At 37.0% G+C, this 19,622-nt stretch overlaps 1 protein-coding gene across 25 annotated transcripts in view; it reads right to left on the bottom strand.

The window, feature by feature from the left end:
• The window catches only part of UBE3A (ubiquitin protein ligase E3A), a 100,504-nt gene that overhangs the window by 78,309 nt on the left and 2,573 nt on the right, over nucleotides 1-19,622 (bottom strand). For 2 of the 25 annotated variants that reach the window (XM_025389840.1, XM_025389839.1), the window contains exon 2: nucleotides 3,741-3,846. The exons of 22 other annotated variants lie outside the window; for them this stretch is intronic. The gene's annotated coding sequence lies outside the window, so the exon portion shown is untranslated. Of the gene's footprint in view, nucleotides 1-3,740; nucleotides 3,847-19,622 lie in introns of those variants that run through there. One more of the 25 variants, XM_025389848.1, reaches the window with a different exon arrangement.

Here is a 19,622-nt window from a genome sequence, read left to right as displayed (position 1 = left end):
GGCGAAGCTTACAACAGCGGGCAACCCCGCCAAAGCCAGGGAAACAGGGAAAAAACAAAAAAAAAAAAAAAAAAAAAAAAAAAAAAAAATCATTAAATATGTAAAAATAAAAATAAACTAGGAAAATACAACCCATAATCAAGAGAAAAAACCAACAAATTCAGAGTGAAAAAAATCATGAAATCAATAGGTAACCTGATTTTCAGTTATTACAAATATGCTCAAGATTTCAAAAAAATACATGAAGATGAAAATGAATCAAATGGAATTTCTTGAAATATAAAGCAAAATATCTGAAATTATTTAACAAAGCAGGAGAAAAAACAGTAAAATAGAAGACAAAGCAAACTGAAGCACAGGCAAATAAAAAGACTGAAAAATAATGAATATGACGTTAATGACCTGTGGATAATACCAAACAGTCTAACACATGTGTAAGTGGAGTCCCAGAAAACGAGGAAATGATGAAAGAAGAGGAGAGGTGGTAAAAAATACATATATATATACAGAAGAAACAATGGCAACAATCTTCCAAATTTAAGGAAAACCATAAATATACAGATTTAAAAAAAAACACAACTCTTAGCATGGTCATCATCAGAAACAAAAAGTGACAAGAAAAAATCTTAAGAGCAGCCAGGGAAAGAAGACTTAGTATCAGGAAGAAAAGACAATTAGCATTATGCATCACTTAACAGCACGGATACATTCTGAGAAATGTATCATTAGGTGGCATCATTAGGTGATTCTGTCATTGTGCAACATCACAGAATGTACTTACACAAATCTAGATTAGATGGTATAGCTTACTACAGAACTAGGATATATGGTATAGCCTGGGTGCTCCTAGGTTATAAACCTGTACAGCATGTTACTGTACTGATATTGTAAGCAACTGTAACACAGTGTAAGTATATATCTAAACCTAGAAAAGGTACAGTGAAAATATGGTGGTATAATCTTAAATGACTATTGTCAACTATGATCTCTTGTTGACTGAAATGTCATTATGTGGCACATGACTGTATAATCAGACTTCTCATCAAAAACAAACGCTGAAAGAAAAACACATCAACTATTTAACCAAGAGAAAAGAAACATATATGTCCACACAGAGACTGTTTTCACACAAATGTTCATTGTACCTTTATTTATAATAGCTAGGAACTGAAAACAGCCCAGGTGTCCCTTAATAGATGAAGTCACAAACCACTGAAACATTCAACAGTATGGATGAATCTCAAAAACATTATGCTGAGCAAAAAGAAACTTTTTACAACACATAAGTATTGTATGACTCTGCTTACATAAAGTTCTAAGCAAGTTAAACTAAGATGAAACAATCTGAACAATGTTAGGTTCTATGGGTGGTGTGGGGGGAAGGAATAACTGGAAAGAGGTGCAGGTTCTGTACCCTGATAGAACTTTCTGGCAAAAGTGTATGCATTTGTCACAGCTCATGAAATGGTATATGTGGTCAACTGTATTTTCCAAAGATGGTCACAACAGAAGCCATTCTACATGCTCTTAACAATGTAACACTGTTATCTTTTCATCAGGTGGTGGAGTCTATGGCCCTTCTCTTTGAATCTGAGCGAAATTAGTGACTCTTTCAATCCAAAGACTACAGTCGTACCTCAACTATCTACAGAGGACTGGTTCCAGGACTCACTCCCATGGATCCCAAAATCCAAGAATGCTTCGAATCCCTTATATAAAATGGCATAGTATTTGCATATGACCTACATGCATCTTCAAATATGTTAAACCATCTCTAGATTACTTATAATACCAAATACAATGTAAATGCCATGTAAACAGTTGTTACAATGTATTGCCAAAGACAAGCTCTCCTTGCCAATCCCTGACCAAATGAGAGATTCATGAGCAAAATAAATAGTTGCTGATATGTAAGGCACTAAGTTTGGGGCAATGTATTACACAGCAATAAATAACTGGAACAGCATAGTAAATTGTAGTTAAAAACACTAAACTACTAAGTTTTAGTTAATATACATGCTGAAGTTAAGGGTGTGGTATACTAACATCTGCAGTTTACTTTGAAAAGCATTAAAAAAGACACTTGAAGAGAGGATGGATAGATGGACAAGATAGAAGACAAAAACAAACATAACAAAATGTTAGTTGTGAAATTATATTCTACAATTATTTTAAAGTCTCTGTGGCCTGAAAAATTGTACAATAAAATGTTGAAGAGTGAAATAAAGACATTTCCATACAAATAAAAGCTGAAAGATTTTGTAGCCAGTAGACCTACACTTTAGAAATGTTTAAGAAATTTTTTCAAGTAGAAGGAAAATAACACCAAGAAACTTGGATCTACAGAAAGAAATCTCCACAAAGGAAAAGAAATAAAAATGGTAAATAAGAGGGTAAATAGAAAGGAATGTTATTCTTAGTTTTTAAGGTTCTTTGTAAGACAACTGGCTTTTGAAAGAAATAGTTTCAAATGCTACTGTGGAATCTATAACACATATAGAAGTAAAATGTTAAGCTCACAATACCAAAACGAATGAGGGAGAGTAAATGGATGTATACTATTCTAAAGTTCTTACATTATACATTAACAGGAATAATATTTCTGAAGGCAGACTGCGGTAAGTTAAAGTTGCATATTGTTAATCCTAGAAGTGTCACTGGGGGAAAAAACAGAGGGACAAGCTAATAATGGAGACAAAACAAAATTCCAAAAATGCTCCATTAACCGAAAAGAAGGCAGAAAAGGAAGAAAAGATGAGACAAATAGAAAACAAACAGTGTCGTAAACACAATACAGCCAACTGCAATAAATGTAAACGGACTTAATCAAATTAAAAAGCAAAGATCGTAAAAAATCAATCTGTAAGCAAGATGCAACTATACGCTATCTAAAAGAAAGACATTAAATGACCAATAAGTTGAAAATAAAAACACAGCAAAATGATACAATGTGCAAAAATTAATCATAAGAAAGGAATGGATACACTAATACCAAAGTAGACTTTAGATAGGGAACATTACCGGCGATAAACAGAGACATTTCATAATGATAAAGACATCAATTAATCAAGGAGACCTAACAGTCCTACATGTGAACACACCTAATGACACAGCTTTCAAGATTTTGCTTCAAAGCATATGAAGCAAAAATGAACAGAACAGAAGGAAGATAAACTCAAAATTACAGTTGAAGATTTCAACATTCCTCTCTTGATAATTAGTAAGTGGACAGAAAATTAGTAAAGATAAAGAAGAAATACATGTATCTATCTGACAAAGAACACACGTTCTGAAAAGAATGTGAAAATATTTGAACAGACACACAAAGAAGAAAACTTCTCAATGGCAGTCATGAAGAAAATGTAAATTAAAACCATGACTTTTTACACCCATTAGAATGGCAATTATTTTAAATAAAAAAACAGAAACTACCGGCCAGGTGGTGGCTCATGCCTGTAATCCCAGCACTTTGGGAGGCCGAGGCGGGTGCATTTGAGGTCAGGAGATTGAGACCATCCTGGCTAACATGGTGAAACCTCGTCTCTATTACAAAAATACAAAAAAATTAGCCAGGCATGGCAGTGGGCGCCTGTAGTCCCAGCTACTTGGGAGGCTGAGGCAGGAGAATGGCGTGAAGCCAGGAGGTGGAGCTTGCAGTGAGCCGAGATCGCGCTGCTGCACTCCAGCCTGGCAGACACAGAGAGGCTACGTCTCCAAAAAAAAAAAAAAGCAGAAACTACCAAGTGTTAGAAAAGAGGTAGAGGATGTAGAGAAACTGGAACCCTTATTCACTGCTGGTGGGAATGTAAAATGGTGCAGTCACTGTGGAAAACAGTACGGCAGTCTCTAAAAAAACTACACATACAATTACCATATGGCCCAGCAATTCCACTCCTAAGTACATAACCAAAAGAATTAAAAGAAGGGACTCAAACAGGTATTTATATACCAATGTTCATAGCAGCATCATTCACATAGTTAAAAGGTACAAACAGCCCAAATGTCCACTGACAAATAAATTTAAAAAAAAAACAAAAAGTGATATATGCATACAATGAAATATTGCTCAACCTTAAAGAATCAAATTTGGATACATGCTACAATATGAATGAACTTTCAGGACTGATATCGTTTGAATATTTGTCCTGTACAGATCTCATGCTAAAAATACAATCCCCAATGTTGGGGGTGGGGTCTGGTGGGAGGCAACTGGGTCACAGGCGCAACCCCTCATAGCTTGGTGCTGTTCTTGGGATAGAGAGTGAGTTCTCATGAGATGTGGTTGTTTAAAAAGGGTGTGCCACTTCCCCACCCTCTCTCTTGCTCCTGCTCTCGCCATATGACATGGCTGCTCCTCCTCTGCCTTCCACCATGAGTGAACTCACCATGAGGGCTCCCCAGAGGCTGAGCAGATGGTGGTGCCATGCTTGTACAGCCTGCAGCACCAGGAGCCAAATAAACTTCTTTTCTTTTTAAATTACCCAGTCTCAGATATTCCTTTAAGGCAACACAAGAATGGCCTAACACAAGGACATTATTACTATTAAATGAAATGTGCCAGACACAAAAGGACAAAAATCATATGATTCTACTTATATGAAGTACCTGGAGGAATCAAATTCACATAAAAAGTAGAATAGTGATTACAGGTGGATGGCGAGAGTAGGCAATGAAGACAATGGATAGAGTTTCAGACTGAGAGGATGAAAAAGTTTCAGAGATGGACAGTGGTGGTGGTTGCACAATAATGTGAATGTACTTTATGTCACTGAACTATACACTTAAAAACAGTTAAAATGGTAAATTTGGTATGTGTATTTTACTACCATTAAAAAAAAACAAAAAAACACTGCAATGGGATACCACTACACACCTCTCAGAATGTGTGCAATTAAAGACTGAGAACATCAAATGCTGACATTTGGAGAACTGGAACTCTCATACACTGCTGATGGGAATGTAAAGTAGTATAATCATCTGGAAAATAGTTTGGCAGTTCCTTATACATTTAAACATAAACTTCCCATGTGACCCAGTAATTCCAATTTAAGGTATTTACCCTAGAAAAATGAAAACATATGTTCACACAAAGACATGCACACAAAACAATACCTTTATTCACAACAGCCTAAACTGAAAACAATCTAAATGTTCACCAGAATATGAATGAACTGTGGTACACTCATATTGTATTTAAAAATACAAAACAAACAAACAAAAACTCTGTGATAAACACAAATTGGATGAATCTCAAAAACATGCCAAGTGAAAGAAACCAGACATGGAAGAGTGTATGTTACTCGATTCCGTGGATATGCAATTCTAGAGCAGGCAAAACTAATAAACAGATCAGTGGTTGCCTGGGGCCAAGAGAGAGAAATGACTACAGACAGGAAGGAACTTTTTGGAGGTAATTCAATTGTCCTAAAGCTTGACTGTAGTAGCAGTGATAGTGTATATATTTATCAAAATCAATAAAACTGTACAGTTAAAATGGGTGCATTTCATTGTGTATCAATTATACCTCAATAAACTTGATGTTTTTCAAAGTTTATGAGAACCTAATACAGAAGAAGGTGGCATCTTCAGTGGAGACACGATGCCTTACAAGACAGTCAGCTACCCGAGTGGAAGAAAATAAAAGGTAGACACAATTCCCAAACCATGTGACAAATGCAATCCGGATCTAAACCATATCATACCATATCCAAAATTATGCTGAATGTTCAGATCTAACTTTATAAATTAAAGTCAATAAAATCATAAAAGTATCAGAAGAAAATACAAGAGATTGGCCAGGTATAGTAGCTCATGCTTATAATCCCAGCACTTTGGGAGGCTGATGTGGGAGGACAGCTTGAGGCCAGCAGTTCAAGACCAGTCTGGGCAACACAGTGAGATACATTTTCTACAAAAAAACAAACTAACAAACCAAAAAAACCCCAACTGGCTATAGTGGCACATGCCTGTAATCTTACCTATTGGGGAAGCTGAGGCAGGAGGATCACTTGAGCCCAGGAGTTTGAGGTTGCAGGGAGCTATGGTTGCTCCAGCCTGGGTGACAGAGTGACATCCTATCTCTAAAAAGTTTTTGTAATATATATATGAGATCATATTTATATCATCTTTGTTAGCATGCTGAAACCCAGAAGCTATAAAAGATAGACAGATCTGCCTACATAAAAACTTTAAAATTTCACATGACTAGATACTATAAAATTAAAGATAAGTAATAAGATAATATTTGCAAAATGTAACAAAGAATTAAATGATAAATAAAGAATGCTTACAAATTTAAAAAACAAACACCACAATAGAAATGGACCAAAAAACCAGACAATTGCCCAGGCTATTTATAAAGATTTACACAGATTTTATATATACATAAATCAAAACAAGGTAAATGAGCAGTCCCTAATATATTTTAAGGAATGAAACTTGCTAAAATTATTTTTTAAAAGGTAATTGGCAGAATCTATCACATTTTTAGATTGACATGGTCTAAAATATCTTATTTGTAGAAATCTACCTTACAGAAAAAATAACAGGTATCATCATTTGCAAAAGCAAATACTGAAAACAACCTAATTTCCACAACAGGCAAAGGGTTTCATAACCTATCATGAACTCTCAAGAGTTAATTCCTAGTTCAGTTCTAAAGATTGAGAGAACACATCAGCTTTAGAGTATTCCATCTCAGGTTTCTCAAGGACAATTTTTCATTAAGGCCTAATTTATTACATTTTAAAACATGCTTTTCCTTCCTATCTTTTTTGTTTTTCTTCTTTCCCCCGCCACAAGCTTATATGGTAAAATTACCTGTAGTTAAGTGGGCATGTGACAAGATGCACAGATTTAATGCAATCATTTATAAGAATTATTCAACTCCATTCTCTCAGCTGCTCTGGTCAAAAAACTTTGGCATTATCTTTTACTTCTCCCTTTATTTCCCACTTTCATCTGGTCTACTACCAAATCCTATGGACTCTATTTCGACATATATCAAGAATTCAACCACTTCTCACCACCCTCACTTTGACCACTCTGTCCGTTTCAGTCACCTCTTAATCTGTATTCTACCAATTGCTCTGTTTCTGCCCTTGTCCCCCTTTTCAGTCTACACTTAACACAGCAACGAGAGTGATCTTGCTAAACCTAAGTCATACTTTTTCACTACTCTGCTCAAAGACTTCCAAGAGCTTCCCATCTCCTTCAATGGTAAAAATCAAACACCTTATTATGATCAAAATATCTGTACCCTCCATTATCTGTCTCTTTATTTCCCATCATTTACTTTTCTAAAGCTACAATGGCCACACCTCGAGTTCTTCAAACACATCAGGCACTCTCACTTTGGGGTTTCCCTATTCACTACACCCTTTGGCTGAAATGCTCTTCCCCCAAATATCCACATGGCTAGCTCTCTCATCTCCTTCAGTTCTTCACCCAAGTTACCATTTCAGTGAAGTTTTCTCTACCTACCCTATCTAAAATTTCCCATTACCCTTTCACCTACAAACACTTCCCTTATTTGTTTTTTCTCCTTAGCACTATGTAACATATATTTTACCTATCTTTATGATCTCTCTTTTTAGTATTAAAGTGCCATGAAAGCAAAGGATTGAGTGGGTTTTATACACTGCTGTCTCCACCAGCTCCTAGAAAAAAATGCCCACTACACAGTAGGAATTCAAGAAATGTTTACTAAGTCAACCAGATGGATGTGTATGCAGCCAACCATTTGAAAGATTCTTATAACATAGTTAAGAGAAAAAAATAAGTTACATGAAATACAAGTTTTAGTACACAAAAATCTGTACACAAGGAATTAACAACATGAAATTTTTTAAAAATACAATTTGCAATACCATCAAAACATAAAATTCTTAGAAATAAATTTTTAAAGTAATAAAAGTAGTACAAGACCTGTATAGTGAAAACTACAAAACATGAAAGAAATTAAAGAACACCTTAATAAATGGAAAGATGTCCCATGCTCATGAATGAGAAGACAGTATTAAGGTAGCAAAACTTCCCAAATAGACCTACAGATTCAACACAAATCCAGGTCCTATCAAAATCCCAGTTTCATTTCTTGCAAGCTAACACTAAAATTCCATGGAAATTTGAGAAACCCAGAGACCCAAAACAATTTTGAAAAAGAGTAGGTGAGAATACCCACATTTCCTGATTTCAAGACTTACTACAAAGCTACAGTAATCAAGAGTGTGTGTTACCAAAAAAACAGACATACGTATCAATGGACTATATAACTCAGAGTCCAGAAATAAATTATTAGATTTTGTCAATTAAATTTTCACAATGACGCCAAGATAATTCAGTGGGGAAAGAATACTTTTCAACAAATGGTGCTGGGACAACTGAATTGCTACTTGTAAAAGAGTACAATTGGATCTCCCCTTCACACCTTACGTAAAAGTTAACTCAGAACAGATAATAGGCCTAAATATAAGAGATACAACTGTAAAACTCTTAGGCGAGAACAGGTATAAATCTTTACGATCTTGGATTAGGCAATGGTTTCTTAGATACCACCACCAAAAGAACAAGCAACAAAAGAAAAAAAAAATGGACTTCACCAAAATTAAAAACTGTGTGCTTCAAAGGAAAATGAAAAGACAATCCATAAAATGGGGGAAATTATTTGAAAATCACATATCTGATGAGGGACTTGTACCCAGAATATATTTCAAAAACTCGTACAAGCCAACAATAACAAAAATTTAAAATGGCAAAAGAAATAGTTCTCCGAAGATGGCCAATCAGCATATGAAATGACGTTCATCACCGTAAGTTGTCAAGGAAATGGACATCAGAGCCACAAAGATCCTTCACACACACAAGAATGGCTGAAATAAAAAGGACAGCTGTGTTAAAAGGAAGTAGAGAAATCAGAACCCTCATACACTGCTGGTGCAATTGCAAAATCAGGGCAGCCACTTTGGAAAAGAGTTTGGCAATTCCTCAACATGTTAAACACAGAGTTACCCTAGGAACCCAGCAGTTTCACTCCTAGATATATAGCCAAGAGAACTGAATATATATGTTCACATAAAATCTTGCAGATAAACGTTCTTTGCAACAGTATTCATGTCACAACATGAATATACCTTGAAAATACCATGGTAAGTAAAAGAACCTGTACACAAAAGGACACATAGTGTATGATTCCCATTTATATGAAATGTCCAGAATAAATAAATTCATAGAGACAAAGCAGATTAGTTGTTGCCAGGGGCCAGGAAAGGGAAGAATGGGGAATGGCTGCTAACAGGTTAAGATTTCTTTTGGGGATGATGAAAACGTTCTAAAATTCGATAGTGGTGATGGCCGCACAACTGTGAATATACTAAAAACTTTAAAAGGGTGAATTTTATAGTATGTGAATTATCTCAATAAAGCTATTAATAGTTTTGAAAGTTAGAGAATATGTTTGGTATGATTTTTTTTTAAACACCGCCTCCCCAAAAGGAAAAAAGCTGTATGTATATCAGTACCTTTACAGCTGTCTTACATTTTATATTTGATTGGTAATTTCCTTCCAAGCATTTCTTTCCCCCTACATTTAAACACATTTAACAACTGTTAAGTTTTAGAATTGGCTATGAAGGGAAGAGAAACATTTCATTTCTTCTTATACTTAAAAAAAAAATAGCTTTTTATTTTTCTTTTCTATATTTCCTCATCCTCAAAAATAGATTCTACACACCAATATTTGAGGGATGGTGGGGCAACTACCACAAAATACAAGAGGCTGTCTTTTGGAAATGTAAAAATGTTAGAATTCCTAGGAACTTGTCTTGATTTATGGGACTAACCTAATATTTAAAACTGAGCCCATGCTGGTAAATCTGGGCTATACAGTCATACATACATAGAACTGTGGTATCACAACACATCCACTGTGCACTGGAAGAGTACTATAATCTCCTTCTAATGTGCACCTTGGCTCTCCCCTCCCTTGCGTTCTTTGACTTTTTTTTTTTTTAAATAAGGCATGCTTATTTCTTATTTACCTACTAACTACAGAAGGTAGACTCACGATGTGCCAATATTAAAATGTTATTCCCCATTAAAATACATTTACTTAAGTGTTTTATTACATGACTTACCAGCAATGGAAGAATCTCATCTGAGAGTAGTTCTCAACTGTCATCTATGAAAATCTTTAGAAATACCAAATCATCAGAATTACTTTAATTTCCTGGCTTTTAATCATAAAACATTCCTACTGGTCAACAATTCTACAATCTGAAAAGAGACATCTGTACCATATAGTCCCAATGATTTATTATTCTGAAATTTTCCTCTGGGTTATTTTTACACTATAATTAGAGTTCAAACTTCCATAGTGCCTAGCCTAAAATTAAACCTAGAATTATGCCAATTTATGCCTGCTATATATGCACACACAAAAGACTTATAATGCAACATACTGAAAGAACTAAAGGTAGGTGGGTTTTTCCTTGAAGGAATCATAGCTACATAATTTCAAGTTTAATCTGTTACATTCATCTGCCTGTAAACATGCCTGTAGCATGTAAACTCATAAAACGAAAACTGATTTAGTAACAAAAAAACATTAGCTTCTAATTTAACTTCAAAATGCTTTTCAAAAAATCGACCCCATCTAATTCTAAGTGAACTAGACCACACTTGATAGAAAACTGTTGTTCTAAAAACCATACGTACTTAACATAAATAGTAAACATACGAGAACATTTAGTCTTCTATTAATGTCTTACAAAATACTTCAATGTGGCCTAGCCTGGTTATAATTTTTTTCTTTTTTTTTAAGGGACAGGGTCTCTGTCACTGAGGCTGGAGTGCAGTGGTGTGATAATAGTTCACTGCAGCCTGGAACTCCAGGGTTCAAGCAATCCCCCCCCACCTCAGGCTCCCAAGCTGGGCTAATTTTATTTTTCATAGGGATAAGGTCTCACTTTGTTGCCCAGGCTGTTCTCCAATTCGCGGCCTCAAGTGATTCTCTCACCTCTGCCTTACATTTCCTTTTGAGCTGTTATTATCAACTGGAGTAACATTTCTAGTTGGGGGAAAAAGGAACTGATCCTTATCAATCTGTAGATGAATACTTATTCAGCACTTACAAATAACTGAATGTGGGCATGAAAAAAAGAATGACAGATGATAAACATTTACTGTTCTCACAGAACTATCAAATACAGGAATAAGTAAATTACCTAATTTCAGTTGAGATAAATACGACTCAGAATTCAATAAACAGTATAAGGTGAGGATGCTAGAAATGCCCACATAATGCTGACAAACTACACACTGGCATATCCATTTAAGAAAAGAATTTACCAATATCTAGTAACCAGCAATTTCACTTCTACGGTTCTTTCCAAAACACCTGCACATACACTCATGTAAAAATAAACACTGCAGGCCGGGCGCGGTGGCTCAAGCCTGTAATCCCAGCACTTTGGGAGGCCGAGACGGGCGGATCACGAGGTCAGGAGATCGAGACCATCCTGGCGAACACGGTGAAACCCCGTCTCTACTAAAAAATACAAAAAACTAGCCGGGCGAGGTGGCGGGCGCCTGTGGTCCCAGCTACTCGGGAGGCTGAGGCAGGAGAATGGCGTAAGCCCAGGAGGAGGAGCTTGCAGTGAGCCGAGATCGCGCCACTGCACTCCAGCCTGGGCGACAGAGCGAGACTCCGTCTCAAAAAAAAATAAATAAATAAAAATAAAAATAAACACTGCAGCATTGCTTATAATAGCAAAAAGAAAACAACTCAAAATATCCATCAATAGTGGGATACATTTTATCTATGCATAAAATGAAGTGCCAGACAACAGTGAAACTGAAAAAACTACATCTATATACATCAACATATACACCTCAAAACCTTGATACTGAGTTTAAAAAAATCAAGCTATTGAAAGACAGTGCTATACATATCTGTAAAAATTTAATACAAAAACCAACACCACATATCACTTATAGATACATGTACACATGTATAGTAAAAGTATAAAACAAGGATGTGAAATATACTTAAGAATCTCAAGACAGTTGTTACTTTGTGTAGAGAGGGGTAACAGGACTTGAACAGTTGGGGTTGTTAAAAGTGATTATGTAACTGGCATCCTTTCCCCCAAGGGATAAAAATGGACATAATTTACATTTATAGCTGGTGGATAAATGGGCATTTGCTATGTTGTTTTCTGGATGTTTTTAAAACTTTACAATTAAAACATATACACTTATTTTAAAAACAAACAAAAGACACATTAGCATATAATGTCCAAGCTGATATTTACCTTGGAAGATCATCTAATATAAACCTCCCTACTTCACTAAAAAAAATTAGAAAAGATGTCAGAATAAAAATATGATACAGGCTGGACGCAGTGGCTCATGTCTATAATTCCAGCACTTTAGGAGGCCAAGGCAGGAGGATCCCTTGAGCCCAGGAGTCAAGACCAGGCTGGGTAATATAGTGAAACTTCATCTCTACAAACAAAACAAAACAAAACCACCAAACTTTTTAGTAAGAATGTAATAGGGTTGGTGTGGTGGCTTATGCCTTTAATCCCAGTACTTTCAGAGGTCGAGGCGGGCAGATCACATGAGGTTAGGAGTTTGAAACCAGCCTGGCCAACATGGTGAAACCCTGTATCTACTAAAAATACAAAAATTAGCCGGGCGTGGTGGCACACGCCTGTAGTCCCTGCTACTCAGGAGGCTGAGGCAGGAGAATCGCTTGAACCCAGGAGGCGGAGACTGCAGTGAGATGAGATCGCACCACTGCACTCCAGCCTGGGCGACAGCGTGAGACTCTATCTCAGGAAAAAATAAAATAAATACGTGTGTGTGTGTGTATATATATATATATAATGCATATAATATACACACACACACATATAAAATACATATATAATATATACACTCTTGTAGCAGGGCAATTTTGGACAGATACTAGGTTATCTGGAACAGCACTTTGGGGAATTAGATCCTGACCATTTAAGAGAGAAATCTGGTACTGACTAGCAATATGGACAATGTGTGCACCGCCCTCACTCCCCCTCCCCTCCTAGGAATGCCATGTCAAATTTAGCACAGGCATAGGCAGTAAAACTGACCCCTAGTTCTGCCTATCACTATTTAAAATTACTTTCAGTTCTGAGTGTAGAGGACTGTCCCCACAGCAGATATCTAAAAGCAGGCCTGAAAGAACTAGAAAGTAGTTCATTCCTCCTAAAACTGTACATGAAAAAACAAAATAAAAAAATGAACTGAGAGCAAACATTTACTGTTCTCTTACAATTTTCAATCCAGGATTTAAGAAATTATTTAACATCAGTTGAGACGTGACCAACCTATTCTCCAGTTGAGATCCATCTATTTTTAAATTCACTCCCCCACCTTTCATTCAGCCTAAAAGAGGAAATAAGAATGGGAAGGTGGGGAGGACTTATCCCATACTGAGTTTAATAAGACCACAAGATCTTTTCATTTTTACAATATTTGAAATACAGTACACTGAGCAATAAATTTAAAGAAATATACATTATTTGAAATGCATAAATGTTGCTTTATGTGTATAAAAGATCAAAATTAGCTCAGTTCTTCTAATACACTACACTTAAGCGTTCTTCGATACTATCGTCAACTTTTCAGAAATATTCCCATTCTGTGAAGCAGGATGTATTCCTACCTTAGTCACCAAACTTTATCCACGTAACTTCCTATTCTCCCACTCTATTCTTTAAACATGTTCAACATGTTACAGAGATGGCAAAATGTGTTAAAAAAGGGAATGAGAATGAAGCAGCTTAAGTAATTAGGAAAACTTTATAATTCCTAGAAACTGAATTTGGATGATCTTAAAAAAAAAAAAAAAAAGAAAAAAAGAAAAGAAAATCTGCTATTTGAGATAAAGTGTCGCCTGCCCAGGCTGGAGTGCAATGGCACGATCTCGGCTCACTGCAACCTCTGCCTCCCAGGTTCAAGCGATTCTTGTGCCTCAGCCTCCCGAGTAGCTGGGATTACAGATGTGTGCCACCACGCCTAGCTAATTTTTGTATTTTTAGGAGAGACAGGGTTTCACCAAGATGGCCAGGCTGGTCTCAAACTCCCGACCTCAGGTGATCGGCATGCCTCAGCCTCCCAAAGTGCTGAGATCACAGGCGTGAGCCAAGGTGCCCAGCCTAAAGAGCATATTTTCAATCACCAACACACAACATGACTGCTGACTTCAGAAAACTAGGAAAGAAAAACGTTACCCAATTAATCGTTGTGTGAAATAGGATTTATCCATTAGTATACATATCACATACAATAGGTGCACAAAAGATTTTTTCCATTCCCAAAACAAAAACTTAAAATATTTAACAAAGATAATATAAATATCCTTATTTATAGCACATTGTAAGGTTATCAATATTGGTGCATATAACCACAGAGGCACAATAAATAGAATTCTGAGGAAAAATGTATTAAGACAATAAACAAGCTGGAAATAACTCCTATTTCCCCTTATGACCCATTAGCTTTATATAGAAAATACTGCTGTGCACTTCATCCTTTGCTTTCTAAAGAACAGCATTATGGTTCACATCTGTTAAGAGACAGAAAAGTATTTATTGGAAGTATGCAAGGAAGAAATTCCTGTACTGTTACGTGCAGTGCTAAAGGAATCATCTGAGAAGAAAATAAAGAACATGAGTTTAACATGAGCTTTAGAGAGGGAACAAGAGTGCAAGAAAGCGACAAAATGTGACATATGTCCATAGTGAATACATGGTATTTTATTTTCAGTATTTGTATATTTAATTTGGAGGTGGAAAGATTCAGAATTTATTCTGCATCACAAAGATTATAAAAATATATGAGTTGGGGTGTTGGCTACAGTACACAAAGGCAATTCTAAGACAAACTATTAACAGAAGCTTGAAATGGATAAGCCATCCCTTCTGCTATGAGACAGAAGTCAGTACACGAAAAGAATCTGTGTAGAAGCACAGCAATGGTAGCATCTTCATTCAGCCCACAGCTGTGTAATTTGTGTGCAAGAGTGCTTGTCTTAAACATGAAAAGGAACATCCTGAATTGCTGAAAGTATATACAACGGGCACACATCCAGAACTAGAAAAGACCTACCAAGCCTGCATGCTATGAAGAGATAGGTCAAAAAATTTTTCTCATGTTTGGTTTTTATAACTAAAGTCTGTGCTAGACTAACCTCAATTGATCCTGAGGGGTACAGATGAACTTCTGGAACACAATGAACTGTTAAGAGTCACAGCTTTAGACTGTCCTACAGGGACTACACTGTCCAGCCAACAGTTTCAAGAAAAATTGTATCCTTCTTGTATGAGTGTTCAGGGCTCATATACTACCTCTATGCTCTTACTTGAAGCACAGATACAGACCTTAATAAATAAAGTCTTACATCAGACTGTCTTCTATAATCACATGTGATTCCTTACACGAGATTCCTGTTCAGATTTCCTGAAAATGAACTATAGGAATAATCTTATCCAATATGATTCTATGTCCCCTAAAAATCTCTTTTCCTTTCAGGTCAATCTTATGATTCACTTGCCATAGATCAGATTAACACAACAGGTCTGATACAGCAAATTACAAAAGAGATTTGACTTTTGATTAATACACTGAATAACGTACCACAAACTATTAAGATCTATTGTCCATGTCAAATGGAGTTCACATATTCAGAACGAATTCACACACTAAAAATTTTCCAATACAAAGTTTCTAAAAAGTTTTTTTTTTTTTTGAGACGGAGTCTCGCTCTGTCGCCAGGCAGTGGGTATGATCTTGGCTCACTGTAACCTCCGCCTCCCGGGTTCAAGTGTTTCCCCTGCCTCAGCCTCCAGAGTAGTTGGGACTACAGGCGTGTGCCACCACGACCCACTAATTTTTGTGTGTGTGTATTTTAGTAGAGATGGGATTTCACCATGTTGGCCAGGATGGTCTCGATCTCCTGACCTCGTGATCCGCCTGCCTCGGCTTCCCAAAGTGCTGGGATGACAGGCGTGAGCCACCGCGCTTGGCCTCTAAAAAGCTTCTTAATCTACATTTTCAAGAATGATCACATTTGAAAAGCATACTCTTTTAAAACAAAGCAACTATCACCTTCATTTGACAGAAGAAGGAACAAACGCTTCAAAAGCTAAATAACCTGCTCATGACCATTAGGAAGCTATAGTTAAAACAACCTCAAGACCAACCTCCTTCCTCCATTTCAATGACTCTGACACACTTAAAATTTTATAAATAATTTTAGGGATTATCAATCATAAGGCTTAGAATCAAATAGTAACGATTCATGTACAAAGACCAGTATTTTTTTAAAATGCTCAGCTGGGCATGGTAGCTCACACCTGTAATCCTAGCACTCTGGGAGGCCAAGGGGCTTGAGGACAGGAGTTTGAAACCAACTTGAACATGGCAAGACCCCATCTACACAAAAAATAAAAAAATTAGCCAGGCATGGTGGCATATGCTAATCTCACCTACTCAGGAGGGTGAAATAGGAGGATCACTCAGGCCTGAGACTGCAATGAGTTATGACAGCACCACTGCACTCCAACTTGGGCAACAGAGCGAGACCCTGTCTCTAAACAAATAAATAAAATTAAACAAAAAGAAAATGCTCTGGGAGGCCGAGACGGGCGGATCACGAGGTCAGGAGATCGAGACCATCCTGGCTAACACAGTGAAACCCCGTCTCCACTAAAAAAATACAAAAAACTCGCCGGGTGCGGTGGTGGGCGCCTGTAGTTCCAGCTACTCAGGAGGCTGAGGCAGGAGAATGGCGTAAACCCAGGAGGTGGAGCTTGCAGTGAGCTGAGATCCGGCCACTGCACTCTAGCCCAGGCTACAGAGCGAGACTCCGTCTCAAAAAAAAAAAATAAATAAATAAAATGCTAACTTTATTTCACTCTCAGATAGGCCTAATAATTAATAAGCTTCTTTTTGAATTATTATCCATAATGGCATTTACCTGTTACAGATAACTCACATCAAAGCACTAAGCAACATTTTTGAGAGCAAATGAAAACAAAAGCTGGCAAAGAAGCTGTGTATTAACAAGTCGTTTCATTAAAAAAAAAAGAACTTGCCAGGTGTTGTGGCTCATGCCCGTAATCCCAACACACTGGGAAGCTGAATCCCAACACACTAGGAGTTCAAGACCAGCCTGGGCAACACAGTGAGACCCTCATCTCTATAAAACAAAAATTTTTAATATTATCTTTTTAAAAAGGACTTATTTATATAGCATCTTTAAGTATTTCAAACACTTCATGTTTGGATTATGGGGTATGTTTCTAGAATTAACACTATTTCTATTTAAGGTAATTTTACATCATTTCCTTTATTAGAAGAAATAACAGATCTGTGGATGGCATTTTGTGAAGGCTGCCTTCTATTAATAGTGTATAAAACACTCATGTATCTCCAAAAAGGTGGGTGAGTAATCACAAAGCAAGTGTAACTATTCATCCCAAAAGGGAGGACAGAACATGTGCCAATGTGTGCAGAGTCCTGAACTAGAGACTTGGATTCTAGTTCTGGTCCTGACACCTGGGTGTCTTTCAGAAAATCATTTTAAAGCTTTGCACTCCAATTTCCTCATGTATAAAATGACTGGAGCAGCTGACCTCATAGACAATCCTACTTAGGTAGCATCTATCAATGTATTGCCAGAAGACAGAATCATAATCATGTCCCCCAAAATTAGAGTATTTGAAGACAACCGCCAAAGTAAAAATTTTAAATTCTTTTTTTTTTTTTTTTTTTTAATTTTTATTTTTTTTGAGACTGAGTCTCACTCTGTCTCCCAGGCTGGAGTGCAGTGGCCAGATCTCAGCTCACTGCAAGCTCCGCCTCCCGGGTTCACGCCATTCTCCTGCCTCAGCCTCCCAAGTAGCTGGGACTACAGGCGCCCACCACCACACCTGGCTAATTTTTGCATTTTTAGTAGAGACGGGGTTTCACCGTGTTAGCTAGGATGGTCTTGATCTCCTGACCTCGTGATCCGCCCACCTCAGCCTCCCAAAGCGTTGGGATTACAGGCGTGAGCCACCGCACCCGGCCAAAAATTTTAAATTCTATATACATACACACACACACACACACACACACACACACACACAAATACTAATACACTACATGCCAGATACTGGGGTGGTGGGCTGGGACCAAGGCATGAAGTGATAATGCATGTGCCAAAGGGCTGAACTTTTTAAAATGAGTACAAAAGTAAATTTTCAGAGTAGCAGCTGGTGGGTAGGAGGTATTGAGTCCACAGAACTGCTCCTAGATTGGAAGGGTATGGGAGAACGAAGTTCCATTATGTGATGGGGTTTTACACACACACACACACACACACACACACGCACACACACATGAATGTGAGAAAGTCACTCAATTATAAGCATTCAAAAAGACAGACAGCTTTCTTGTCTTTGTGGCGTCAGTACCTAGCTCAGCTCATAGAAGCCACAGAAGGAACCTAATCAATGTTAGTTGATCATTTACTGATTTACCAATAACTAATTCATGACTGCTCTAGTGCTGTGGTCTGAATGTGTCCCCCAAAATTCATGTTGAAAGCCTAACCGCCAAGGTGATAGTATTAACAGCTGGGGCCTTTGGGAGGCTTTGCCCTCATTAATGGAATTAATGCCTCTATAAAAGAGGCCCTATAGAGCCCCCTCTACTCTTCTACTACATGAAGTTATAGTGAAAAGACAGCTAGCTGTCTATGAACAAGGGAAGAGGGCCCTCACTAAGATGTCAAATTTGTCGGTACCTTGATCTTGGACTTCTCAGCCCCCAGAACCGTGAGAAATAAAACTTCCGTTGTTTATAAGCCACCCTGTCTGTGGTGTTTTGTAATAGTAGCCAGAACAGACTAAGACATCTAATAACACATTCTCTGGTAAACACTAGGAATTCCTGGCCTTAAAGAGTTCATAGCTAATGAGAAAAGAAATAAACAATATAAAGGATAACATGCTGTAGTCCATTATATACAAAGTGCTTCCAGACCATTCAGAAAAACTGGATAGGAAGATTTCTAAGGTAATACTTATTGAGTGCCTGCGTGTTAGGCGTTTTACATACTTTAAGCCTCACAACTCTGGGGAAGTTTCACCAACCCATTTTACAGGTGACAAAACTGTGGCTTACCAAGATTAATAAGGTCAGAATTAAAAGTAGGGTCTAATTCCAAAGACATTACCACTATACATACCAATTTGTCTTGTTACTACATTTTATCCTTACATTTGGCAGTGAGGGGAAAACTCAAAACCAGTCAAAAAAACTTTTGTCCTGAACCAGCATAAAAAGAGCACCTAAGACTTCATCCAGTATTTTACTGAAAGATCACTTCTAAAAGTTTGTCTTCACCCCGATCTAAAAATTAGAAAACTAATGTTCTTTCAGCAGCTGCATATGTACATAATGTAATGTTTCTACATTTAGACCTATACAATTATAGGTCTAAACAAAATATGTGTAACACGATTGGAGAACATTAGCAGTCATTTAAGAAAATGGACATTTGGAAACATCATTTTAAGAGCCTGGGATGA

The sequence above is a fragment of the Theropithecus gelada genome, chromosome 7a, assembly GCF_003255815.1.
Source record: "Theropithecus gelada isolate Dixy chromosome 7a, Tgel_1.0, whole genome shotgun sequence".
Taxonomy (NCBI): Eukaryota; Metazoa; Chordata; class Mammalia; order Primates; family Cercopithecidae; genus Theropithecus; species Theropithecus gelada.
Note: the sequence above shows the minus strand (reverse complement) of the source record. Positions and strands in the feature narration are given on the sequence as shown.